The following is a 27,702-nucleotide window of genomic DNA, read 5'->3' as shown; positions in this document are numbered from 1 at the left end:
CTCTTTGGATCATTATTCATTGCAATGGACTTTTAAGAATTGTGTAATGAAGTATTGTTTATAGGGTGAGGGATGAAAGCGATTAACAATTAAGCAGCTATACAAATTCAACCAAAAATTGTGTCATGATGTGTCGGGGAGGAAGGGAGCGTAAAGGTTGTCAAGTCCAAGCACTTGTCCAATGGATAATACTTAATTTTTCTACAATCACACAGCTAGTCAATACTTCATATATAAAAGAAACTACAGAGTTTGACAACCTGATCCATCACATTGTCTTCATCATGATTTTGATAATGCCATTTGTCTTTGTCGAAGATTTCCAACAAAAATATTTCTAAAAAGAAAACCGATCAACTACAAGAGAAAGCAATGCCATGCGGTGTGGTCTGCAAGCATTTAATGAGTGTCTGTTACATGCAGAGCATGTGGTAGCTCACCACCCTTTTATGGAGGAGATAAACATGCCCCCAACTAATTAATGCACCACAAGTCATGTTTAGTTGTAATCACATTTGTACAAAAACACGAGTGGGTCAGGCCATTTTTTCCAGTTGTAGAATTAACATATCCATCACCTCACATAGATACCTGTGGGGTATGTGTGTGTGTGTGTGTGTGTGTGTGTGTGTGTTTGTTGAGAATCCATAATATTTACTCTCTTAGCAAATCTTAAGTATATAGTACATTATTACTAACTATAGTCACCATGCTGTACATGAGGTCTCCAGAACTTCCTCATCTTATAACTACAAGTCTGTATATTTTGACCAACATCTCCACATTACCCCCAAGTCACAGTCTCTGGCAACCACCATTTTACTCTATCTCTGTGAGTTCAATTTTTTTTTAACTTTTATTTTTATTTCAGGGGTACATGTGCAGGTTTGTTACATAGGTAAACTGTGTCATGGAGGTTGATTGTACAGATTATTTCATCACCTAGCTCTTAAGTCTAGTGCCCATTAGTTATTTTTCCTGATCCTCCTCCTCCTCCCACCCTCCAACCTCCATTATGCCCCTGTGTTTGTTGCTCCCCGTTATGTGTCTGTGTGTTCTCATCATTTAGCTCCCACTTATAAGTGAGAACATGCGGTATTTGGTTTTCTGTTCCTGTGTTAGTTTGCTAAGGGTAATGGCTTCCAGCTCCTTTCATGTCCCTGCAAAGGACATGATCTCAGTTCTTTTTAAGGCTACATAGTATTCCATGATGTATAGGTACCACATTTTCTTTATCCAGTCTATCATTGGTGGCGTTTGAGATCATACCATATCTTTGCTATTGTGAATAGTGCTGCAATGAACATACACAGGCATGGGTCTTTTTTTTCTTTGTCTTTTTTTTGAGATGGAATCTCTCTGTGTCACCGAGGCTGGAGTGCAGTGGTGCAATCTCATCTCACTGCAATCTCTGCCTCCCGGGTTCAAGCGATTCTCCTGCCTCAGCCTCCTGAGTAGCTGGGATTATAGGTATGCACCACCATGTCTGGCTGATTTTTGTATTTTAGTAGAGATGGGGTTTCACCATGTTGGCCAGGCTGGTCTTGAACTGATGACCTTAGTTGATTCACCCACTCTGGCCTCCCAAAGTGCTGGGATTACAGGTGTAAGCCACCACGACTGGCCACATGGGTTTTTAGAATATACTGATTTATATTCCTTTGGGTATACACCCAGTAATGAGATTGTTGGGTCAAATGGTAGTTCTGTCTTCAGGTCTTTGAAGAATCACCACACTGCCTTTCACAATGGTTGAACTAAGTTACACTCCCACCAACACGGTATAAGCATTCGTTTTTCTCCCCAACCTCACCAACATCTGTTATTTCCTGACTTTTTAATAATAGCAATTTTGACTGGGGCGAGATGGTATCTCACTGTGCTTTTGATTTGCATTTTTCTAATGATTAGTGATGTTGAACTTTTTTTATATGATTGTCGCCTGCATGTATGTCTTCTTTTGAGAAATGTCTGTTTGTGAGATCACACAGCATTTGTCTTTCTCTGCCTAACTTCACTTAGTATAATAACCTTAAAATTCATCCATGTTGTCACAAATGGCAGGATTTCCCTTCTTTTTAAAGGCTGAATGCTATTCCACTGTGTGTGTGCATGCCACATTTTCTTTATCCATTCATCTGTTGACAGACACTGAGCATGTTTCTCTATTTTGGCTATTGTGAGTAATGCTGCAGTGAACATAGGGGTGCAGATACCTCTTTGAGATAGTGACTGGCTTCCTTTGTGATTTGTAAACATGGCAGGCTTTTGCCAGCCAGCCCTTTTGCATTTGTAAACGCTACTCCCTGGAAGATGCTTCCTTCCAGATCATCCCTTGAAGGCTTATTTCCATCCTTCTGGCATTAGTGCCCATATCACTTTTTCAGAGGGGTCACTGCATTTCCCCAAGACTCTGCCACCTAGGTCCTTTCAATCTCTACCCTGTTGATTTTCCTTCAAAGCACATCTCATGCTCTGTAACTGTGTTATTTTATTTTATTTTTTTGTTTGCTGTCAGCCTTTCTCCTTCAACTCTGAGCCCCCATCTATAATGCAAACTCCAAGAGTGTACGGACTGTGTCTACCTCCTTAAACTGCTTCTTGCTGGAGTCTAGCAGTCTCTAGCACTTAATAGATGCTCATCAAATAGTGGCTAAATAAATGAATGGAGTAGTACATTTGAAACAAGTATAATTTTTGCAATTTTTTAAAAGTCGAAATGGCTTTAATGTTTTATATCATTTCACTTTCACAGTAAAGAAATTATATTTTTGGTTAATATATTTGCAATTAAAGATATTATTTCTATCAATAAGTTTTAGAAAAACTATTTAAATTTTGGAGGCTATAACAACACATAGCAGTGAATTACAAAAAATGTGAGTTTTTGACTTCATATTTTCTAATAGAAAATAATTTAAACCATGTACAACTTTAAAAAATGCATAAAAATCTGCATGAGACAGTATGTGTTATTTACACTATATTCTTTGGCTCTGTGAGTCTGTGATGTGCGTTAGGTTGTATAACAGTGGATGAGGCAGCCTCGACCTTTGGGTAGCTTAAGCATTTAGACACCTGATGGCAATCTTTCATTAAATTTGGTGTAGTAGCAGCCTCTCTGGCAGGTAGGAGAGAACACAAGTTGTTTTTCTTCAGCAATCTTCATACCAAATATCTGAAAATGTTTCCCAGTGACAGACAGAACTGAGAGCTTAATGTCTTTCTAGATGAGCATGGTGGCTTTCATCGAGGGAAAATGCTGTGGGTGGATGAGCTCAATGAAAAGCAAAGAAAAGAGGAAGGAAAATGAAGTTTATGCATGGTCCAGATACAGTTAGGGACTCGGGCAGACTACTTAGAGAAAGAGCAGGATGTGATGCTAATGGGCAGGAAACGAGTTCAGTGAGATTTATGTTGTGTTAAAATGCAGTATCATCTGGTGAGCCAGCATTCCCTCCCTTCTTCCTCCTTCCTTGATCTCTCGCCACTGCCCTCACCTTGGCTGAGGCTGGGAATAAAAGACAGTTTTGGGCAGAAGGGTGGATATTTCTCTTCAGGATGAATGAAGAGGGCAGGATTGAATGAAGGTGTGAAATAGCAAACCTTTCTTATGTCTCCATGCTCATTCGCTGGGCCATTTCTGAGACCTTGATGATATAATACTGTGGGCTAAAAGCTACCTTTTATCAATCACCCACTATGTGCTAAAATCATGCAATGCACCTTACTTGGATTGTCTTCATATAATGAAGGACTTAAGTGAGAGAGGATTTGGTAACTTTCCCAAGTCATTTTGGCAGGTAGAGGGCAGAGTAAGGATTTGACTCTGAGACCTAAGCACTCTATATCAAGCTAGTCATACTTGATATAGTTTGGCTGTGTCCCCACCCAAATCTCATCTTGAATTGTAGCTGCCATCATTCCCACATGTCATAGGAGGGACCCAGTGGGAGGTAAGCGTATCATGGAGTTGGGTCTTTCCCATGCTCGTCTTGTGTAATGAATAAGTCTCATGAGATCTGATGGTTTAATAAACAGAAGTTCCCCTGCACATGTTCTCTCTTGTCTGCTGCCATGTAAGACATCCCTTTGCTCTTCCTTCATCTTCTGCCATGATTGTGAGGCCTCCCCAGCCATGTGGAACTATGAGTTCATTAAAACTCTTTCCTTTATAAATTACCCAGTCTTGGTTTTGTCTTTATTAGTAGCATGAGAATGGACTAATACAGTACTGCCTTCCTCTGTGCTCAGTGCCAGCTTATCTCACTCCCATGGCGTAGAATACCATCTGCATGCTGACAATTCCCTACTGAATTCTCCAGCCTAAGTCTTTCTTCTGAATGAGATCCATCACTCAGCTACCTAAAGCCATCTCCTCTGAGATATGTCCTGGGCACCAAAACTTTACTCAAGATTGAACTCTCTCATCTCACCTCACCTTACCCAAATCCTTCTATCACAAAAGAATGCTGTGTCTACCCAGTACTGACGCCAAATACATGGGAGTCATCCTTGACGCCTCCTCCACCTCCACACAAAACCCACATGCAAATAATCACTAAGACCTGCCACTTCTGTCCTCAAAATAAATTACAAATAGACCCCATGTCTTAGTTTCCATTAGCTTAGACCAAGCCACCATCACCTGGACCAGGTGATGAACAAAAAACAAAATTATTGTGAAATAAAATAAAAATTACGCACACATACATAATCTATTACATATAATAGAAGAATCTAGCTAGAGAACTTAGATGTATTGTTTAAAGAAGAAGAATAAAATTACACCCCTTTATCCATCAATAAGTTTAAGGTTTAGAACATTACCATTATATTTGAAGAGTCTGTGATTTCATCTGCCCCCTGCCACTCCCCCTGAAAAAATCCCCACACTATACCGCATTTTGCTAATTATCCCCTTGCTTTCTCTGCAGTTCTACCATGCATGTTTGTATGTCTATATCATATGATAATATTTTATAGTTTTGCATGGTTTTGAAATGTAAATATTTCAAAGTGCAATCATAATTATGTTTAGTGTTAATGTAATGCATAATGACATAGTTGCTCTTTTCCTCTGTACAGTCCCATGTCATTTAATAATGGGGATACATTCTGAGAAATGTCCCATTAGGCTATTTTCTCATCGTGTGAACATCATAGGGTATACAGTACTTACACAAACTTGGATGGTATAGCTCACTACACCCCTAGGCCAGGTGGTATAGCCTATTGCTCCCAGGCTACAAACCCGTAAAACATGTGCCTGTATCGAGTACCGTAGGCAATTAGAACACAAATCACTAGATGATAGGAATTTTTCAGCTCCTTTATAATCTTATAGAACCACTGTTTTATACGTAGTCTGTCATTGTCCGAAATGTTGCTGTGCAGTGCGTGACTGTATAAATATTTTTTATAATTCCTATCTATAACAGGGGTTGAACACAGCCCATGAGCCAAATCGAATCCACTATCTGTTTATATAAATAAAGTTTTATTGTAATATATTGTCTATAGGTGCTTTCATGCTATAATGGAGGAGTTGAATAATTGTAACAAACACCATCTTGCCTGCAAAGCCAAAAGTAGTCAAATCTTTCTTTACAGAAAATGTTTGCCAACCCCTGCTGTAAAGAAATCTTGCCCGTAAACACTTGGAGGCATGTACAAAAATGTTCACAATGACACTGGTTTTAAGAGCATAAACCTTGAAGCCACTCAAATGGTGATCAACAGGAGAAATATAACTACATTGTAGTATATTTATTCAATGAAATACAATACAACTGTGAAAATGATGAAGCTACCTAAATCAACATGAATCCAGCCGGACCATAATACTATGATTTTAATAGCCCCTAAGAGCATATTAGGACTCCATTTGTTCACATTTCAAACCAAGCAAAACTATAATACGTTATGTAAAGATGCAAAAATATGTGATTCAACTATAAGGAAAAGCAAGGGCATAATTAACAGATTACAAAATAGTCGTTTTTGGAGGGCTGGTAGATCAAGAGTGTGTATGTGTGTCTTATCCAAGTTTGTGATTTGTCTTTCTCTCTGAGGATTCTTTTGATGAACTAACGTTTATATTTTGAATAGTCAAATTTAGAATTTCTTTTTTCCAGAGATGCTCACATTGTGAATCATTTAAAAAGCCTTTCTGAAAAATGAGAATTCTTTTCTATATAACTTTTGAAGTTTTAAATATTGCTTTTCAGGTCAATTTTTATATATGGTATGAGGTTCACACTTATTTTTTGCCCATAGAAATAACTAATTGTTCCAGCACCATTTATTGAATAGTTCCTCCTTTTCTTACTGATACACAACATCCACTCAGTCATTTATCAGATTTTCATATATGCAATGGATCTGAGTCTAGGCTGTCCACTCTGCTCCACTGGTTTTAGCAGCCTTTTAACTGGTCTCCTTAGTTCTACTCGTTTCCCGTTCAAACCATTTTCCACCCAGCAGCTGGAGTGACCTTTAAAATGTGTCTCTGTGTGTGTTCATGTATGTATGTATATGTGTGTGCAAACCTTTCCGTTACTCAAATGTTCTTTTGAATAATTTGGTTCTCCACTTGTTATTTCTTAGAGTTTGTACAACCTTATCATATACATATTGTCATTTTCTCTTCCCATCATCCCTAACTACAGATAAAGAAATTGAATCTTAAAAAAGATAAAAGGGCTTCTCCTCACACAGTGAAAAAGAAGCAGAATCTGGATTCATAGCTGCCTTTGCACTCCAGAATCCAGTGACACTTCTCTGCTTTCAGGTCCTCAGACTCTTTCTTTTCCCATGATCTCGAGTCTTTGATTATTTTTCTCTGAGTGTATCATTTCTTCTGTATTTAGGGTTTTTTTTTTAACTAAATATTATTAACCCTTTCTCAAAACGACCCTCCTAATTAATTCTTCCTTTCCTTAGCCATTATCTTCAGCAAACTAACGCAAGAACAGAAAACCAAACACCGCATGTCCTCATTTATAAGAGGGAGCTGAACAATGAGAACACATGGACACAGGGAGAGAAACAACACACACTAGGGCCTGTCAGGGTGGGTGGAGCAGGTGTGTGGGGTGAGGGAGAGCATCAGGATGAATAGTTAATGCATACCTGTCTTAATATCTAGGTGATGGGTTGATAGGTTCAGAAAACCACTATGGGACACATTTATCTATGTTACAAACCTGCACGTCCTGCACATTTATCCTGAAACTTAATAAAATAAAGTAAAACAAAATATTCTTTTCCTTTTCTGGACATTTTGTACAACATTGGCTTTCCAAGGTCTGTGTCTTCTGTCTCCTTCATTGTTAAAAAGCTGACATATTCCTCTTTTGTGCATCTTTCACCTCTTTCTTCCAAGCATCCTCCCTGTGTGCTCCATTGCCCAGCAAAGCCTATAATGCATCTTTTTCTTTCTTTCTTCATCTCCCACGAAGTCTTGCCATATTCACTCTTTGGAGATAAATTAAGACTTTCAGAGTCTTTACAGTATATCCGGTCTTCAAAGAAAGTCATTTTGTTCAATGTCCTTGCATTATAACGTTGATAAGAGAAAGGAAAAAAAAAAATCAGTTCCCTGCTGAGGTCACGCTGTGTGGAGCTTGCACTTTCTCTCATGTTTGCATGAGTGTCTTCCCACATCTCAGAGATGTGCACATTGGGTGACTTGGCATGTCCACATTGTCCCAGTCAGGGTGAATGTGGGGGTGTGTATGAGTGTGTCCTGTGGTGGGATGGTGCCCTGTCCAGGGCTGGTTCCTGCCTTGTGCCCTAATCACTCTGGACAGACCTCAGCCATCTGAGACCCTAAACTGGAATAATGGGGTAAATAATTACCCCACCTGTTTCTATTAATCTTTCTTAAATGTATGTGTAGGTCACATTTGTTTCATGTTTAGAATTAGAAGTGTTTTGTTCTTTATTTAGAATTTGGTGATGTTTTTGTGACCAGAAACATTCTATAGGAATCTCTTATTTTTGTCAATTAACCTATAGCAAAATTGTTTTCACTGTATGTCATTTTGCTTAAAGCCACAGTTGCCAAGAACTGGTTGACAATGTTAAGATCTTGGTGTTCCAACACCTAGCCCTGGGTACATATAATTTAAAATAAAAGGCTTATTAATAAGACTTATTAACAAATCAGGCCGGGCGCGGTGGCTCAAGCCTGTAATCCCAGCACTTTGGGAGGCCGAAACGGGTGGATCACGAGGTCAGGAGATCGAGACCATCCTGGCTAACACAGTGAAACCCCATCTCTACTAAAAAATACAAAAAACTAGCCGGGCGAGGTGGTGGGCGCCTGTAGTACCAGCTACTCGGGAGGCTGAGGCAGGAGAATGGCGTAAACCCAGGAGGCGGAGCTTGCAGTGAGCTGAGATCCGGCCACTGCACTCCAGCCTGGGAGACAGAGTGAGACTCCGTCTCAAAAAAAAACAAAAACAAAAACAAAAACAAATCAAAATATATTTCAAAATGACACCAAATATAAATATATCTTTCCCTTAAAACATACTCTTTGTAGATTTTCTCTCTTTTTCTTTCATCCTGTGATTGCCGTTTCTCTGTTACTGCCTTCTGCTTAGTGGAGAACCTAGCCCTCTCTCCATTTATCCCCCAGGGGCCCTCCTTCAATTCCTATAGATATCCTTTCGCTGTGGAGCATCATCTCTCCCACCCCTGCACCGTGTGTTCTTTCTTTTCTTGTAACTTTCTGCTGGAAGAAACCCTTTATTTGCTATATCAAGGGTTATATATTCTAGCCCTTTGCAGAAAAAAAAAAAGAATGCAGATTTTTGATGATGAATCCCCAAACATTTCTCACTTGAAATGCTATGGAACAGCAGGAGGTGAGTCTAGGTCCCATTGCTCACCTGAGAGAAAGCCAATCCCTGAAACAACAAGCATTGTCAGGGAGGAAGTCTTTATTATTTCACAGGTGACATCAGCCAGAGAGGCAAGAGCCAAACCTCAAATCCATCCCCCACTCCAGATTAAGGCCAGGGGTTTACATAGCTGGGAGGAAAAACAGGAGGGGCAAAGAAGAGGAGTTGGTCAACAGATGGCAGGTGGTTGAATGAGTGGCGGGGGTGTCTCATTGTAACCACGTGCAGGAAAATGGGAATTAAGAATTGGTAAAGAGGAGGAGTTGGTCAACATGCAGCAGGTGCATCTCATGTAAGTTTCTCAAGCATTAGTTTTATGGGCATCTAACTTGCTGGAAAATTGGGCTGGTTTTAAAACCGCGTTTTCTTCGTGGCACTTTAAAATCCATTATCCATAGCAACCAAGGTACTTTTAAACATGCAAACAGGGGTGAGCCCTTCTATAGCCTCCCTTCACACTTAACAAGAAAATTCAGCTCCAGGCCCCAGTTTACAAGCCATGTATGAACCAGCCCTGTCTACCTCTCCTGCTTTTCCTTGCCCCACTCTTTTTGTCAATTGCTTTGGTTGGCTAAATAAGATAAGCTTGTTCCTGCCACAGGGCCTTTGAACTGGCTGTTTCCTCTATCTAGAATGTTCTCTCTCTTGTCCAGTAAAGGTCACCAGCTCCTGTTTTTATTTAGGTCTCAGCTCACATTTCTATCAGAGAGGCCTTCTCTTTCTACTGCCCCTACAGGACTCACCCTTTTCCTTTCTGACATATCAATTTATCAGAATGCTGCAAAGAGTTCTCATCATTATCTACATTTTTCTTGTTTATTTATGTCTTATGTTTGTTTATTGTATTTTTTCCCTGAGAATATTGGCTTCCTAAGGACAAGGACCTTTTTTTCTTCTTACTGTTGTAGCACAGAGGCCTGCAATAGTACCTCTCACATGAATGACCACAAGGACTTGATAAATTCTTCCTTTGCCATTTATTTCATTGATTATAGTTTTACACATTGATTTTCTAGATTAGATCCCATAATGATTTCTATGAAGTCATATGTCTGCCTTATAATAAAATCTGTGAATCCACATGATAATATATAAACATCTTAGAGTCTTCTCTATGTAGTTTCAATTTCTGAAAAGAATAATTATTTTTAACTTCAATTTTCTTCTAGTTTTTCCGCCTTTAATGTGGTACTGCCTTCACCCAGTTGGATAAATCAGAATAACACAATTATCCTCAATTCCTCTTTATCCATCAATCCCCACATTAAGTCAGACACCAAGTTCTATTGATTTTAGCTCCCAAGTATGCTTCATATTTATGTGTTCTTTCCCAAGGCTAAAACCCCAGTCCAATCTCTTGTTATTTCTTGCCTAGATTTCTGCAATGAACCACTCACTGGTTTTACTATTAATACTTTTGCTTTTCCACAAACTTTATCCACACTACAATCAAAGAAATATTTCTAATATGCAAACAGAGTGCCATTGTCTCATATGTGGCCCTGGAGTGCTTTCCTATCACATTAGGATAAAGTCCCAGGTCCTCGAAATGAAATAAAAGGCCTGACTGCTTGGTCACTGCAACATCTGTTGCTGCTTCTTCAATTTAAATGGTGATGTTGTGTCCTTCCCAGCAGGTGCTATTCTTGAATGATGTTAAGAACAACCCAGTGAGAAAAATGACAATGCTATTCTGTTTTATAGATGGGCAAAGCAAGGACTATTGCATGAACAGGTTTGGCCAAGGTCACGTAACTGGGAATGATCCTTAATTTCTCTTTCTTTCTCAATCCCCGCATTCAGACAGTCATCAAATTCTATTGATTTTACATCAATGCCTCACACAGTTAAAAAGTAGCAGCTCTAGAAACCAAATCTCCTGATTCTTAGACCATGTTTAATTTTCATTTTACTATAACATGATTTTTTTTTTCCTCCCCCATCATGTCCGATACAGGACACCCAAAGGTCACTGGTGCTAATCAGGTTTTAGTTTATTTGCAGATTAAAAAAAAATTGGAAATACTTGTAAAATATTTCTGTAGTGTTAAAAGTTGATGGGAAAAATTTGAGGAAATGCCAAGTTATCTGCAGGCTGAGGATCTTACTCATGACTCTGATCATATATATCGACTTTTTGCATTGTATCAGGCACTATCCTAAGAGAATAAAATATAATAAATAATACCTTTTAGGTAATATTTATTGAAGTTTTTCAATGTGACAAGCATAGTTCTTTGGATTTTCTGGATCTTGCTCAATTCTCTCATCAACTCCATGATGTAAGTACTATCATTATCCCTGTATTACGGATGAGGAAACTGAGGCACAGAAAGGTTAAGAAATTTGCTAAAAATCTCACAAGAAATGAAAGAACTCTGGTATTAGCCAGTTTGTCTCTAGAGCCCATGATTTTACTCATAAGACTGTGGGGTTCTCTACTGGAATCCCTTTTTATAAGGGTTTTACAGTTGGCGTAGAAGAGAGACCCGTAAATATAAGACAGTGTGATAAGTGCTATGATCTATTCAACATGTCTTGCTGGTGACTGTTATATGGTAGACATTTGGAGATGTGCTTTCACTTACATAGTGTAGAGCAAGGGATGTGAATTCAGAAGTTACAGTTTTAGTCATTGTGTTACTTTGGAAGAGCTATTTGATCTTTCCAAGCCACAGTTTTCTCATAAATAAAACACAGATACCAATATCTATTTCAAAGTTTTACTATCAGTATTAAATATTTAATGTATATGAAATAGGCTGCACATAGTAGGCCAATCTGAAAACTTGTATGAGTTATAGGAATGCTAATGAAATAGCTATGTATAACATGTCAGGTGAGAATAAAGGAAGAAATTATTAACCTTACCTAAGGAGTGGGGAATGTTCCCCAGGCTTAATGGAACACTTGAGTTGAAACATGTCTAAGGATTATTTAGACTGAAAGATTTCTATCAGGATCCAGATTTTTCTCTGGGGAAACACCTTTTCCTCCAGGTGTGTATACTCCATCTCAGGTAGACCTGGTTGCTACTGACATTCATCTTGTTACCTCCAAATGAGCTCCCCCAGATACTGAAATTACATAAGGCAAAGGAGAGAGATGGCAGGAAAGCGGGCCCTTGATAATGCCAAGAAGCCAGTGGTTCAACAAGACATGAATCCTGTGAACCTCAACTTTCCAATCCATGAGCTAATACATACGCTTCACAGTGGAAGTCCATTTGAGCTGAGTTTTTGTTACTCGCAACTGACTGCCTTCAAATGGCAGAGAATTCTATAGGAGGGCTGCATGTACAAAGGCTTGCAGAGAGATAGGAGGAAGCGTGATGAGTTTGGAAATATTACATTGAGAAATAAGGCCAGAAGGTGGGTCAGTGCCAGATTTTCAAGGGCATTGACTTCCATTTTAATGAGCTTGGACTCAAGCCTGCAGGCAGTGGGGAGCAACAGTTTTTGAGCAGAGAAGTGACATGATGAGATTTGCATTTTAGAAATATGACTCTGGCTGTGAAGTTGAGTTTGGATGGGATTACAGAAGGCTGAAAGCAGAGAAAGGAGTTCAGAGATAACCACAGTAGCATGGAGTAAGGGGTTACTGAACTTGGACAATGGCAGTGGGGAGAGGGAGGTAAGGATCTGGTCTCATTTTCTTTGGACACACCTTGTTATTAGGTACTCACTGTTATGGATTCTCCTCAGCTCTTAATTCTGGGTTCACAGATGCCTCGCCAGTCACAGCTGCAGACTGGCAGAAGGGAGACTCTTGCTCTGCAGGTGCACTCACTACAGAGCCTTCAAAATCCAGAATGCAAGGCACAGGAACCTTCCAACTTTTCATATTCCCTGGCTGTTCTTATTCCTGCATCATGGCGATGTTCTTCTGCTAGACATTAACAAGTGGTACGAAACTTTGTGGTCATCACAGAGCACAGCTCAGAAAGCTGCTTAAACTATCTTTCTGAATTCATAGATGATTCCCTCAGCTCCTTCCCTCGCAGGCAGGAGATGCCCCAGCATGGAACATCAAAACGTTCTTATGAAATTCATGTGTATTGCCTCTTGTTCTTGTAACAGAAAACCTCCAACAGGTTACTGTGGAGTTAATTTTGCCTCCTACTCCTCTGAGATCTTTTCAATAAGAGGGATGTTGGAATTGTATGGGGACAGAGATATACAAACAGATATATAAACAGCTGGGTGTTTTTTGTTTTTGTTTTTGTTTTTGAGATGAAGTCTCACTCTGTTGTCCAGGCTGGAGTGCAGTGGCATGATCTTGGCTTACTGCAACTTCTGCCTCCCGGGTTCAAGCAATTCTCCTGCTTCAGCCTCCCCAGTATCTGGGATTACAGGTGCCTGCCACTGCGCCTGTGTTTTTAGTAGAGATGGGGTTTCACCATCTTGGCCAGGCTGGTCTTGAACTCCTGACCTCATGATCCACCCACCTCAGCCTTGCAGGTGTTTAGTTTTTAGGTATATACTTAAAGAGAAAAAAAGGAGGCCCTCATGTCCACTCTCTCTGGCACTATGCTCTCATTTGCTGTATGCAGTTTGGTGCAAATTGGAATGAACAATTAAACATCTGTTAATAGGACCAGGGAAGAGTTATAACTCCACAGTTCCATGTGTACATACCATCCATGTTGTGCTAGTCTTCTGCTCAGCTACAAAGTCATAGCTAGAATCACTTGGGGGGTTATGAATCTAGGCCAGACAAACTCAATTCCATTTCTTGGCCACCACTGCCACCACCACCTCAACCACAAATTAAACTCTTTCCTTTTCCTTACCATGAATGGATGGGGCAATGATATTATTTAAAATTTTTGAATTATAATGTGGGAAAGAACCTTAGAAAGCATCTACTCTAAAATTACTAGTTTGTGATAATAGAAACTGTCCCAAAGTGTGGAACTAACACCTACCATGAAGGAGACACGTCAGTTCCCTATTTGTAAGATGGAAGTGGTTATAGTATCTACCTCTAATGGCTGTTTGAGGATTAAATAAATTAATATATGTAAAGCACTTCAAATGCCGCTGGCACATATTAAATATCAAATTGCTTGTTACTATGATATGATTGTTTGGAGATTCAGGTTTGCTGTCAACATGCAGCATGGGTGGGCTGGCTGGCTGCCTAGATGCTCAACTGGTAGAACTAAGCCAAGTTTCCTACTTTGGAAAACAGGCACTTATGAGTTTGTCAGGGCAAGGGAGTGGTGAATATGTTATATGAATCCATGTGGCTACACAGAAGACAGATTTTCATGGAGGGATCTCAAGTCTTGTGCAAAAGAGGCGAGCAGATCCTAGTAGAGAAAAGCTGGAGGTACTACTGGATTCCTAGAAACTGAGGAAAGGAGTAAGAAAGCTGAAATAGAGACACATTCACTCTGTCAAAGGAACTGCAGGTGAGATTCCTAGTGATAGAAGGACGAAAGCATGACACTTGCTTATTTCAGCTGAGTTTCTTACTCCTTTCCATCATAATGGATACATAATTAGCAAATATTCACAGGACGTTACTACATGCCAGACACTGTTCTGATGCTGAGAGTGTAGTAGAGGACAAAGACAAATCTCTGCTCTCTTGGGAATTTGATTCTACAGGGGAAAATAGATGGCAAATTAATAAAGAAATGATTACATAAATAACAGGTGTAACGTGGGATTACTAAATGCTAGTAAAAAACAGGAGCATAAGAAGAAGAGAGAAAGGAGGGAGTAAATGTGGTGGAGGGAGCAGAAGGAACTTCTGATTGTTTCATTGCTTCTATTTTCTCAGAGCACTTGGAAGTGACAGCATGGAAGTGGGTAAGGAGGAGGCAGGGGCTGTTGGAGTTTTAAAGGGAAGGTATAAAATTGTCACCTATAATTATGGGAGAGAAAACAGAATTGGGACTTGTAGTGAGATTGCCAGCCCAGCTTTGGGGACCCTCTTGAGAGCTGTGGCAATGATTACAGAATGACATGAATGAGGATGTGTGTATATGTGTCTGTGGGTCAGTTGAATTATCTCGCTGCAGGTACACAGAAAGCGGAGAATTAAATTTATTTAGGGTGGGGGTTTGCCCAGGGGATCAGGAAGGAGGAAGAGAGGGGAAGGGACTTCAACCTGTTTGCAAAGAACCATGGAATCTAATTTGGATATAAAAGGGAATAAGGATGAGAGAAGAATGAATGCTAGGATCAATGGTTGACTGGCCCCTGTGGGGTTTATTATTTGCTTGAGTCACACAAGAGTGAGTGAGTTACATAAAGAGGAATGGGGGATGAGGAGAGGATACTTAAAATGAAGATTAAAGACAAAGTCTAAGAAATATCTTGAGAACTGACTGCCTAAAGTTGGGTGGACAACATCATGACAAAAAGAGGTCAAGAAATCTCTGTCCTATAAGCTAGAGCAATAAAAGCAATAAATGAACTATTTGGATATTGAAAGTCACCAAAAATTGTTGGATGCTGAAAGAGAGTCGTGATCAACTCAGTATATCACCGGAGGCTATATGAGTAAGCAGCAAACTGTTTCTCATAAGTGCAGAATGTTGGCAGACCAACAAACTGCATCTGCCACCCAGAAGGGATACTGAGGGCAGTCACACAAGCACAATGTTTCTTGTAATTAGGCAAATCTGAAGCCTGTTAGCAATCATGTGAACCTGTGATCAATCAAGCAGCTGACCAATCATTACCTCCTCCTCCCTGCTCATTCCACCCGATAAATACAAAGGGCTGTGGAAGTTCGGGGGCTGCCTTTGCTCACTAGAAGCAGGAAGCTCTCTTCTTCCCCTGGACCCTTCCTTTCAAACAGTTTGTTTTTGTCTTAAGTTTTCATTTCTGTATTTGTCCCCCGTCGTTCAGTCCTGTAATGATGATCTCAAATAGTAACAGTAGTAACTCTCTTAATGACAGTCTCAAGTAGTAACAGTAGTAACTGCTGTAATGAAGGTCTCAAGTAGTAACAGTAGTAACTGTTAACAGTCTCAAGTAGTAACAGCAGTAAGTAATGATGGTCTGTTGTAACAGTAGTAACTGTTGTTAACGGTCTCAAGTAGAAACAGCAGTAAGTAATGATGGTCTCAAGTAACAGTAGTAACTGTCGTAGTGAGGGTCTCAGGTAGTAAGCGTGGAAGTCTGTCACAAAAAATCATGACTGGAGTAATATCAGAGACTAATAAGGACCATGGTATTAAAATTGTCAAAAAGCGAGAAAGAGTGACCAGAGGTCAGATTATAATGGAAGGTAGTAGTAGTAGTATAGACTAATAGAATTAAATTTGAAACTGGGAGTTTCAGTGAGAGGAAAGAGTAATGGTCTAGAAATGGTTAGCAGGGGCAAGGATGACACCCTACTTCTTGTTTCATTGGTATAAGAGAAATGGAAGAGAAAGGGGCCACTGCTTAAGAAAGCTATGAGAAAAACAATGTCTTCAGCATAAAGTAAGGTTTCAGTTAGTGAAAGTCAGAGAAACAGAGGAGAATGAAGATAACAGGTAGGGGAAGCTGCTGAAGATAGATTGTGAGTTCTATAAGACTTGTGAGGAGGAGTGGGAGATGGGGTCGGATTAGAAGTTGTAAAGAATTTTATAGTGATAAAAGATGACCTAGGAGATGGGGCTTCTGGTATTGGCGGACATAAATATGATAGTAGAATAAGATCAGGCTAGTCTTGATAACCTGGTTCAGGCTGACTATGGCAGTGAGGTTGCTGGGCAGGAAGCAATGGAGGTCTTGCTGGAAGAATTTACAGTCTGCTAAGTGCCATGGTCAAAAGAATGTGATAATTTAATCATACGAGGCAGGGCTGGACTGGACTGGACCCTTGCACATCTGAAGCAAATAAGTTCCATCATCCATACTCCCAATTCAATCAGTTAGAATAGCTGCTTGGTGTCTGTATTAGTCCATTTTCATGCTGCTGATAAAAACATATGTTTGGGAAGAAAAAGAGGTATAATTGGATTTACAGTTACACATAGCTGGGGTGGCCTCAGAATCATGGTGGGAGGTAAAAGCCACTTCTCGCATGGTGGTAGGCAAGAGAAAATGAAGCAGCAGCAAAAGCAGAACCCTCTGATAAACCCATCAGATCTTGTGAGACTTACTATCATGAGAATAGCATGGGAAAGACCAGCCTCCATGATTCAATTACCTCCCCCTGGGTCCCTCCCACAACACGTGGAAATTCTGGGAGATACAATTCAAGTTGAGATTTGGGTGGGGACACAGGATCTTCGAGTGAGAAAGGGCTGAAATGGATTCGTGAGATCAACACGGACACAGGAAGAAGAGTAGTTAGTAAGCTTCAAGAGGGCCACCTCTTATTTTCACATTTTAAAAATAGAGAGACAGAAAGGTAAGTGGTTTACTCAAAATCATGCTATTTAGTGAGAGGGTCAGAACCACTCCACCAGGGAATACATAAAAACCCTATTTAGATAGTTTTCATTATCAGATAAGTGCAATTTTGTATCCATGTTCAGTTGGTGATGGTTAGTAGTATAGATACTGAATTTTGGCTTTGCCACCTATTGACTGTGTTTTTCTGGGCAATTTATTTGACTGCATATCAGTTAGGCTCCCCAAGATGAGATTAGATGTATGCTAGAGATGTATTTGATTAATAAAGTGGTAAGGAGCAGGAGGAGGCAGGGGAGCAAAATGAAAGCCTGACATTTATGAAAGAAGAGAGGGAAGGAAGTAGAATTGAGTGGAAGGAACCTCAGATTGTGGTGCAGCTCTAAGTGAAGATGACCTTCAGATGAATCCTGCACTGGGCAGGAGTGGGCTCTAGGGCTCCTGCTGTGCTCAGTCACTGACTGGGAGCAACCATGGAAACCATGGGTTTGAGGCACAAATATCCCCAAGAATTTGGGGAACCTGAGAGCTTAGCAGGTGGAAGCTGTCAGTCAACTACTCGTAGCAGATCATACAATATGCAATGCTTTGTATCTAGCTTTGTATCATAACCATACAATATGCAATGCTTTGTATCTAGCTTCTTCAGCTTAGCATAATATTTTTGAAGTTCATCCATATTATAGCATATGTCAGTACTTAGTCTTTTTTTATTGTGAATAATATCCCATTATAAGGATATACCACATTTTGTTTATCCATTCAGATGGAATTTTGGACTGTTTACCTTTTTGTTTTGTTTTGTTTTTTGTTTTTTGTTTTGAGACGGAATCTCACTCTGACACCCAGGCAGGAGGGCAATGGCGTGATCGCGGCTCACTGCAACCTCCACCTCCCAGGTTCAAGCAATTTTTCTGCCTCAGTCTCCCAAGTAGTTGGGACTACAGATGCACACTACCACGCCATGCTAATTTTTGTATTTTTAGTAGAGACAAGGTTTCACCATGTTGGCCAGGCTGGTCTCGAACTCCTGACCTCAGGTGATCCACCTGATTCGGTTTCCCAAAGTGCTGGGATTATGGGTGTGAGTCATGACGCCTGGCCAAGACTGTTTACTCTTACAGAGAAATGAACCACACTTCACTTTGGCTCACTGTGGTCTGAGAAAGCAAAGAGCCCTCGGGAGAGGATTAAAAGCATAAAAACCCATTGTGATAATGGGTTTCTAACGGGGATGACTTTGTGGCCCTTCTCTCACTAGTGACCACACTTCCTACAGACAACTTCTTCCTAGCAGAGCTGTCCTTGAAATATTATTTCCAATTTGTAGTGCTGGTCACCACCTTTCACATCTTACCAAATTTGATCAGGCTCTTACAGACTCTCACTTTGATACCTTTATTATTTTTTTTTCTTTCTTTTTTTTTTCTTTTTTTTTAGAGGAAAGGAGGAAGGGAAAAGGGAAAAGAAAATATTAGATTAAAAATAACAGTCATCCCTTGGGTCCTCAGTGAGGGAAGAAAAGAGAACAAAGGCTTAATTAGTCCACAAGCAATTTTGGAGAGAGTAGGGATAGAGTCACTGACAGTGAGCTGTCTCAGGGACTGGTGTGGATTACTGAGGAACATGTTGTAATTTCCTTGTCTGCAGATATTTAAAATACTAAAAAACATCTATCTCCCTTTGTCCCCACCATAAAACCTTTGCTTCAGCCAAAGTGATGACTTCTACCATGACAATATACTTTCTGGCCATTCTGGTGGGCAGTTTTCCTTGCTACTTTTCTATTTTTGCTTATTTGTTTGTTCACTTAAATAGATATTTGCATCCCAAACAATGCCTGGCATACTGAAGGGGGCGCTCCATGAAGAGGTTTTCAACAAACTTCTCATTGCTGGCTGCCATTGTCTCTCCTTGGCATCCTTGGATAATCTGGAGTTTGTTTAGAGTAGTAATGGAGTACACAGGTTCTGGTATTGGACTGAGTTTGGATGCTGGCAGTACCACTTAGGGTCTGTATGATTTTAGGCAATTTGCTTAGGGTACAAATAAAGATAATATTATTCAGTCTCTCAAAAGACTGATGTGAGGAATAAATCAGATACATCCTGTGACATGCTTGGAAAATGCAAGACACATAATATGCCGGGTTGGTAGATGTTAGCTACTAACATTATTGACTGTCTGGTCTTGTTTGTTATCTATTCTAGTCTTATCTCTCCTAGTAGAAATTTATGATTCTTGAGAGCAAAGACTGTTTTAGATATATTTAATACTTACAAAGCAAACACACACACACAAACAAGCAAATGCTATTAACCAATAGATAGATGTATGGATTTAGTGCTTCCAACGTATCATATAAAGTAGTAATATGTAAATTCAGTTTTTGAATAACCCAATATGTTTTGCAAGACATATATAGAGATGAAAATTTAGAAAAACCTCTGAGCAAAGAGTGGTAGTGTTTATTAAAATGAATCTCCATGAGGGCAAGACTGTGTTCTCTAGAATAGAGAATGGGTGCAGAGTAGGCATTTCATAAATACTAATGGAATGGGTGATTTTAAAAAATTAGCACTAGGATATGCCAGAAATTCTGACTATGTTTATTAACTTAACTTTCACAATACTATAAGACATAATTATCTCTACCTTAGTTAAGAACTGAGGTTGGCTATAAGTTGAGACTTAACTATAACAATGTAAACAAAAAAAAGCTTATTTTTATAACCTAATGTAATGAGGAATCTAAGTTTCACTGGCTATAGTTTAGCGGTTCATTGTTCAGAACCAAGGTCTCTGAAATTCTTTCTGTTCTTCATTATGGTCCTAAGGTGGTTGCTGCAGCTCCCGTTAGCACACTCTTGTTATAAATTAGGAAGAACAAAGAACAGAAGAGCACTTTTCCCACCTGGGGCAGTCCCCTTTAAGGAGGTTTCCTTGAAAACCATGTTTTTAAGAACTTTTACTCATATCCAATTGGCTACACTCATTTGCAAATGGAAAAGATAGAGGGCTTCCCTTTTTCCTCCTCCTCCCTTTTCTCCTCCTCTTCCTCCTCGTTTTGCCTAGCTGGTCACGTTGTTACTCCTAACAAAAACATGGTTCAATCATTAAGGAGGAAGAAACTGGTTATCGAGTAGGTACCAGTAGTCTCTGTCATCATCTCCATTTTATAGATGTAGGAAACTGAGGCTCAGCCCCATAGAGGTTTTACACATTGGTTTTACTGTGGCTTTTGAGGATTTGATTTACCTCATCACAGTGTCTTCTTTGGAGGACCTGCAGAACAAAACCCTCTTGGTAGTGATTCTTGAGTAGTCAGCAGCTTGTTGAAGTTGTAGATGGTGCAAATAGTTTTGTGTCTGTCTTTACTTATACCCACTCCTAAGAAGTCCCAGAAAGTGAGGAGGTCTGTGTATGACAACCATTGGAGAATATTCTACTATGATTTTATTTTTCTTTTCCAGAATTTCCTTGCTATCCTATATACTTTTTTTTTTTTGGACAGTCTTGTTCTGTTGCCCGGGCTGGAGTGCAGTCGTGCGATCTTGGTTCACCACAACCTCTGCCTCATGTGTTCAAGCCATTCTCATGCTTCAGCCTCCTGGGTAGCTGATATTACAGGTATGTACCACCATGCCTTGCTAATTTTTGTATTTTTTAGTAGAGACAGGTTTTGCCATGTTGGTCAGGCTGTTCTCGAGCTCCTAATCTTAGGTGATACGCCCACCTCGGCCTCCGAAAGTGCTGGAATTACAGACATGAGCCACCACGCCTGGCCCTACATGCATTTCTTCAAGACATTTCTTCAAGGTACCTGAAACTATTATGAAAAGAAAAAGGTGATAAGTGGATAATAACATGCATACACATGCATACACACAAATCCATTCACACATATAAGTGCATAAAATGTAAGCTCTGAGAGTTTATGTAATTAGCTTACATTATGGGCAATTAGAGATGAGTCAGGAGTCTACCCCATCTCCTTGACTCTAAAATCTGTCCTCTACCCTCTCCAGCAGAGGTTCTCAACCCTGGCTGCACATCAGAATCAGCCAAGAGTTTTAAAAACCTTCCATGCTTAGGTCAAGTCCCAGACACATTGTAAATCGGAATCTGTGGGAGTTGAGCTCTGGCATCAGTATTTTAAAAAATCTCCCCCAGATGATTCTAATGCAAATCCAAGGTTGAGGACCACTACTTTTCAGATACTCTTAAGCAAAAGAAATGAAGTGTGATGTTCTGTAAAGAGAGTACTTATTAAAAATTATTGGAACCTATCCCAATGGTTTTCTCACCTGCTTTGTTTTCTCCTAGTGGAACCAGCAATATGCAAAACAGATTAAAGTAGAGTTTTCATGGTTGGGGGAGCATCTGGCTCCACTTCTTTATCACCCCTTGACTCACCCCATCTCTTGCAGATGGACCTTGTGGCCACCCACAGGACAGTGACCCACCTACTTCAATGCATCCCTTGGAATTGATGTTTTAACAAGTCAGCAGACATTCTGACTATTAAACTAACATGCATGACTTGGGAAAAGTCTCAGTCTTGTGGGTGACTGTGGTGTTGTCTTTCCTTCTGCAGACGAGCCTCCAATTTCCATCTCTCTACCTGTGGTTATTCAGAGGACAAGATGCTAAAAAGAGCCCCAGGATCAATAACAGAAACACACAGATATTGTCAAGGTTATGCTTTCTCTCAGCTCACGTGGCCTTGTGTGTGTGTTTTATCCCCACACCCCCAGGAGTGCAGTTAATCATGTGGACCTGTAATGCCAAATGCTCAAACTCAAATGTCTAGAGAGGCCAGGCAGAGAGAGAATGTGTGAAGTTTCCATGTTTTGGTAGATGCTATGGGGAATTGGAGTGTCTGTGTCCTTCCTAAAAGCATTTATATTTTTAAAAATATTTGAAACTATGTCTTGGCAAACAGACACATACACACATATTTTCTGGGCATAAGGTATTTTAGTGAGGTGCCTAGTGAGGTGAAATTTATTTTATTTTACATTTTAGCTGTAGAGGCTGTCAGTTGCTTTGTTAGGTGGACCCAGCTGGTAAGTTTAGAGCATCATTCTATTTTCAGGGAAGAGTTATTCAATATCATGATGGCACAATGAGTGTATGTGCGTGAGTGTGGAACAGAACATTTTGAACCTTGATCAAACCTTCTCCCTCCAAAGTCACTTGGCTTATAGTTGATCAGATAACTGTAGGTACAGGAAATTTTGCATAGAGGGCAAAGTGTCACCTAGAAGAATAGGATGCAACTAGAATCTCTTTGATGGACTGAGATGGTCCCAACTGACTGGTAGGAAAAACCCAGATGTCCCTAAAGAGAGTAGCTTTCTGATAAGGAAAAATACATGAGTGACAGAAATCATCGCAGTCTAGATGTCTTGGTGTGATCACTGGCCAGACCCTCCATTTCTCTCTTTTGCTGACATTTGGAAGCAGAACTGGACCCATTTACTTTATTTTATTATTTTTATTTCCATAGGTTTTTAGGGAACAGGTGGTGTTTGGCTACATGAGTAAGTTCTTTAGTGGTGATTTGTGAGATTTTGGTGCATGCATCACCCGAGCAGTATACACTGGACCTAATTCATAGTCTTTTATCCCTTACCATCTTCCCATCCTTTTCCCCAAGTCCCCAGAGAGAACTGGACCCATTTAGATAAATACATCCTTCTAAACTGAACCAAGTGGTAAAGGAGACAACAGATTTACTGCTAATATAAGAGTAGAGATATTTTAATAGTTGTTTGGAATTGTGATGGTATCTGTACCTTGAAGTAAAGCAGAAGAAGCTGGTGACTTCCTTTTGTTAGGTTGTGTACCTGACACTCCACCAGACATTGCAGGATCTGCAAACAAGATTAAGTCCTGTTACTGCAGAGCTGCAAGTTCAGTCATGTGGAAGAGGGGAAGAAGCTGGAGCAGGTGGCTCAGTGATGTGAGGGTGGAGTTTAGCATGGCAAATCAAACAAATACTCAAGTAACTGTAATTTAAGGAGAAATAAGTCTGATACAGAGCCACATTTATGAGATGTCATGGACACACGGTGAAGGAAGAAAGCCCATGTGGTTGGACACCATTTCCCAGCATTTAGAACAGCCTAAAGTAATTTCATAATGGAAACTTGGCAGGGAGAGTTTCAGAGTTAAGCAAATATAAAGCAATGTGAAACAATCTTGATGAATGCTGCAGAAAGGAATCTGCAAAAAAGGGACTGTGTGGCTAATGAATAATACCTGATGTTTACCTTCCTAAGCTTGGAGCCAACTGAGAAGTAGATGCTATGAGTTAGGTAAACGGGGAACAAGGATCAGCTTTGTTAGTAATAAAGCTGATTGAAAGTGCAGCATGGGGCTGGGCGCAGTGGCTCATACCTGTAATCCCAGCATTTTGGGAGGCCGATGTGGGTGGATTGCCTAAGGTCAGGAGTTCGAGACCAGCCTGGCCAACATGGTGAAACACTGTCTCTACTAAAAATACAAAATTTAGCCAGGCATGGTGGCAGGCACCTTTAATCCTAGCTACTATGGAGGCTGAGGCGGGAGAATCGCTTGAACCCAGGAGGAGGAGGAGGAGGAGGTTGTAGTGAGCCAAGATGGTGCCGTTATACTCCAGCCTGGGTGACAAGAGCAAAACTTCATCTCAAAAAAAAAAAAAAAAAAAACAACTGCAGTGTTTCTGTTCCTCAACTGAATTCCAGAAGACTTGCTTTTAAAGAATTAAACATATCCTCTAGGTTGAAGGCAAAGGCAGCTGTTGCTGTCTCTGTTTCTGTCCTGCTCTTCTGTTTTGTCCTTATGGGGATTAGGTTTCTTATGGAGAAGGAGAGATGCATTCTGAACAGAGATGGTTCTGAAAAACAGGACTGAAAGGGCTAAGTCACACTTGCTTAGTTTCTTTAGAAAGGTTTTAGAATCTCCTGTTTTTCCTCTTCTTCTTAAGGAGGAACTATAAAAATGGGGAGCAGAGGCCAATTATTTCCATGGAAATACAAAAATGGGAAGAAGGGGGTCCTTCCGATCCTTTTACAAACTTTTCACTCCAGAACAAAGGAACAATTCGTCCTTCAGTACTTTCTTGTGTGCAAAGAGCTCTCTCTCTTTTCTCTGTTTCTCTTCATCTAATTTTTACTAATGTAGGCCTTTGCCATTTATCTGTGACCCACGATGGCATCTTCTAAAATATGCATAGTTTCTACAGTGTCAATATTTGAAAAGATGACTTGTTTTCTCTTAAATTCCATGCCTGTTGGTATTTTCTTGTGTCTAGCAGCACAAGGCAAGTTATCTGCCTTTTTCATCTCACATTAAAGTTTTATCTCTCACTTGAGGATCGTTTCTCTCAAAGAAACAAAGGTTTTATCACTCACTAGAGTAACTGTGTACACAAGATGAATAGAGAACAACAAACCCATGTTGAGATGCTGATGTTGGGCAGTTAGCTAGACAATTGAACTGAGCGATACAGATCTGTGTAAGAAAGGCATTCAGCTCATTTCTGAATATGTGAAACTTCAGTTAAGTCTGACTTCCTGGGGATCCATGCCATAGCGTTTGTCTCTCTGTATCTTCAGTAAATGTTCATGTCTTTTTCTCTTTCACCATCTTGAGTCCCACGTCTTTTTTAAAGGAATAAAGTCCCAAATATAGTAGCGCTTTACAGAAACTCATTATTTGTTGAATGAATGAATGAAGGGTCATTTATCAAAGCAGCATAGTACTCATTTTGAGCACATCTCATGTAACCACTTTTGGACCAGGTCATTTTAAAGAAATGTCCATGAGGCAGAGCATATCCTAACTCTAGGTGTATATTTATTCTTTGTCTGCAGAATGTAGAGTAAGCACAAGAGTTTGTGGATAGGGACAATCCTACCCTCTGTGTTTTCAAGTATAAAAGAAGTTTGCTGTGTTGTACATACTGGATCAACATGACTGGGTTATTGAGTTTCTGTAGGGGTGCTATCACTCAGAAGCCCTAACCTCTGGAGTCCTGTGCTATTATGTAGAGAAATACAAAGGGTTGTAATGGGAAAACAATGCCTTATTGTTTTCCTTCTCAGGGTCTTAGGAAAAAAACTAAGTGTGTTCTATAAAGATCTCCACCAAATTCTTCTACTTCCTGTTGTAGGTCTGGCTAGAATTGGGTTCTGAGGCCTGGAGCAGAGGAAGATTATCTCATTGAGATCAGGGGATGTCAGAACCTGAGTTAGAAAAGTAAGGGTCTGTATTAGCTTCCTACAACTGCTGCAATAGATTACCACAAACTGGGGAGGCTAAAAGCAACCAGAATTTCTCTTTTTGTAGTTCTGAACATCAGAAATCTGAAATTAAGGCATCTGCAGGCTTGGTTCCTTCTGGAGGCTTGGAGGGACAATCTGTTCCATGACTCTCTACTAACTTCTGGTGCCTCCTGGAAATCTTGACTTTTTTGGCTCGTAGACACATCACTCCAGTGTTAGCGTGCACCATCACATGGAGGTTCTCCTGGAATGTGCATGTCCAAGTTTCCCTCTGTTTGTAAGGATACTATTCATTGGATAAGGACCTACCCTAATCTAGTATTATCTCATTTTTTATTTGATTACATCTGCAAAAACACATTTCAAAAAAAGTTCATATTCTGATGTTCTGGGTAGATGTGAATTTTTGGAAGACACTATTCAACCCAGTACAGGGTCCAAGAAGCTAGAAGAGAATTCCATTAAAGCAACTGGAGTCTAGGTTCAGGATACTGTACCTGCCCCAAAAAACCAGGAAACCAAAGCCAAGGAGAAGAGAGCAAGTGTAAACATTTCCACATTAAGGGGTGGATAGGGATTAGGCATAGATCCTGTGATGAATATATTGGACCCCCTACAAGATTTTCTTGTTGTCCCTGGCCTGCATTGCATGGACACAGATGTAAAGTTAGGCATGATTTTGTTTCCCAGACATGTCCACTTACATAGAATTATCAGTGAGCAATGTAGACTTTACTGAAGATGTTATGGAGGAGGGCTTTGTACATTGTACTCCGCAGCAAACAATTTAAAATTCATAGCACATGTTTTATTATTTTTCCTTCTAAAATGTCACTGACAGTTTATCTTTCTTGCTTTCTTCTCTTCTAATTCCAGAGTCTATCTGAAGTTCTTCTTCCTAGTTTACAAAAAACAATTGAATTCTCCCTCTGGCTCTTACTGCAAATGTGTACATCCTTATTTACCAATGCTCTCTAGAACAAAAGCTCTGCTATTACCATTATTTAGCCTTATCAGAAGACAGTCAGGATTAGTGAGTGCAAATACTTGTTTCTCATTGTATCCCTAAACTGGATTGTTAGCTATTTTGACAGCAAGGGCAATTATTTTCATCTCACGGGCACTGTAGCACCAAGCATGTTACTTCCCACATGTTAGGAACTTAATAAATGCTGGTTAGTAATAACCATTATTATTAATACTGTTGATGTGTAATAATACTAATACCATTGATGTATAAGTCTGTATTTTTTGGTTTCCATTAAAAGTTTGTGGTGCTATAGAGATATCAAAACTTGAGCTTTTGAAGTGCCAGGTTTCTAAAGAAGTTGTTGAAAGGCTGGGAAATAATTTTCAAAAAGTTACTTATTTCTCCTCATGAGCAAGTTTCTAAATATATTTACATGCGTTCGAAGAGGGAGTCATTCAATCCAAAAATACTTATTAAATGACAACTTTGTGAACATTAGGAGATTCAAAGTTGTATAAGATAGTTTCTTCAACAGGCTTACATTCTAATTGCCATTATTTTTGTGTATGTAGGAGGAATATAAATCTTGTGGTTTGCTTTGATAGACTGGTTATTCAAATTCTCACTCTACCCCTAAATAGTGAATTGACTGTGAGCATATTTTAAGCTTTCCGAGACTCAGTTTCCTCATTTACAAAATAGGGAAAATAAGAGTATACAAAAGGATTTGGGGGAGGATAAAATAAGATGTTTCTTATTTACCAACATGGTGGATATTTAATGAATGCTAGTTATTCTTGTGATGACAAGTGATGATTAATATTAATGATAATGACAAGTGGTATAAGATTTTTTTGGAGGTGGGTTATTTTTTATCTAAAAAGCTAAGGAAAGGTTGTAGGGAAGATAACATCTTTGAGATAGTCTTGTAAGAATGGGTAGGGTTACCAAAGACTGAAGTAAGATATTCTTGCAGGGAAAATGGAATTAACACAAAGGTACTTTAGAAAAGACTTGAAGTGGGTTCAGACCAAACTGGAGATACTAGAGTATTAAAGAAAAAATAACCATTGTAAAATGTTGAGAGCAAAGTTTTGTGATCACACAATTGTATCTCACTTTTACTCTGTTATCTTTCAGGCCAGACTACAGCTCTAGGTGATATATTATACTTCACCTTCTAC

The sequence above is a fragment of the Macaca nemestrina genome, chromosome 3, assembly GCF_043159975.1.
Source record: "Macaca nemestrina isolate mMacNem1 chromosome 3, mMacNem.hap1, whole genome shotgun sequence".
NCBI lineage: Eukaryota > Metazoa > Chordata > Mammalia > Primates > Cercopithecidae > Macaca > Macaca nemestrina.
The sequence above is the reverse complement of the archived record's forward strand: the minus strand, read 5'-3'. Positions refer to the sequence as shown.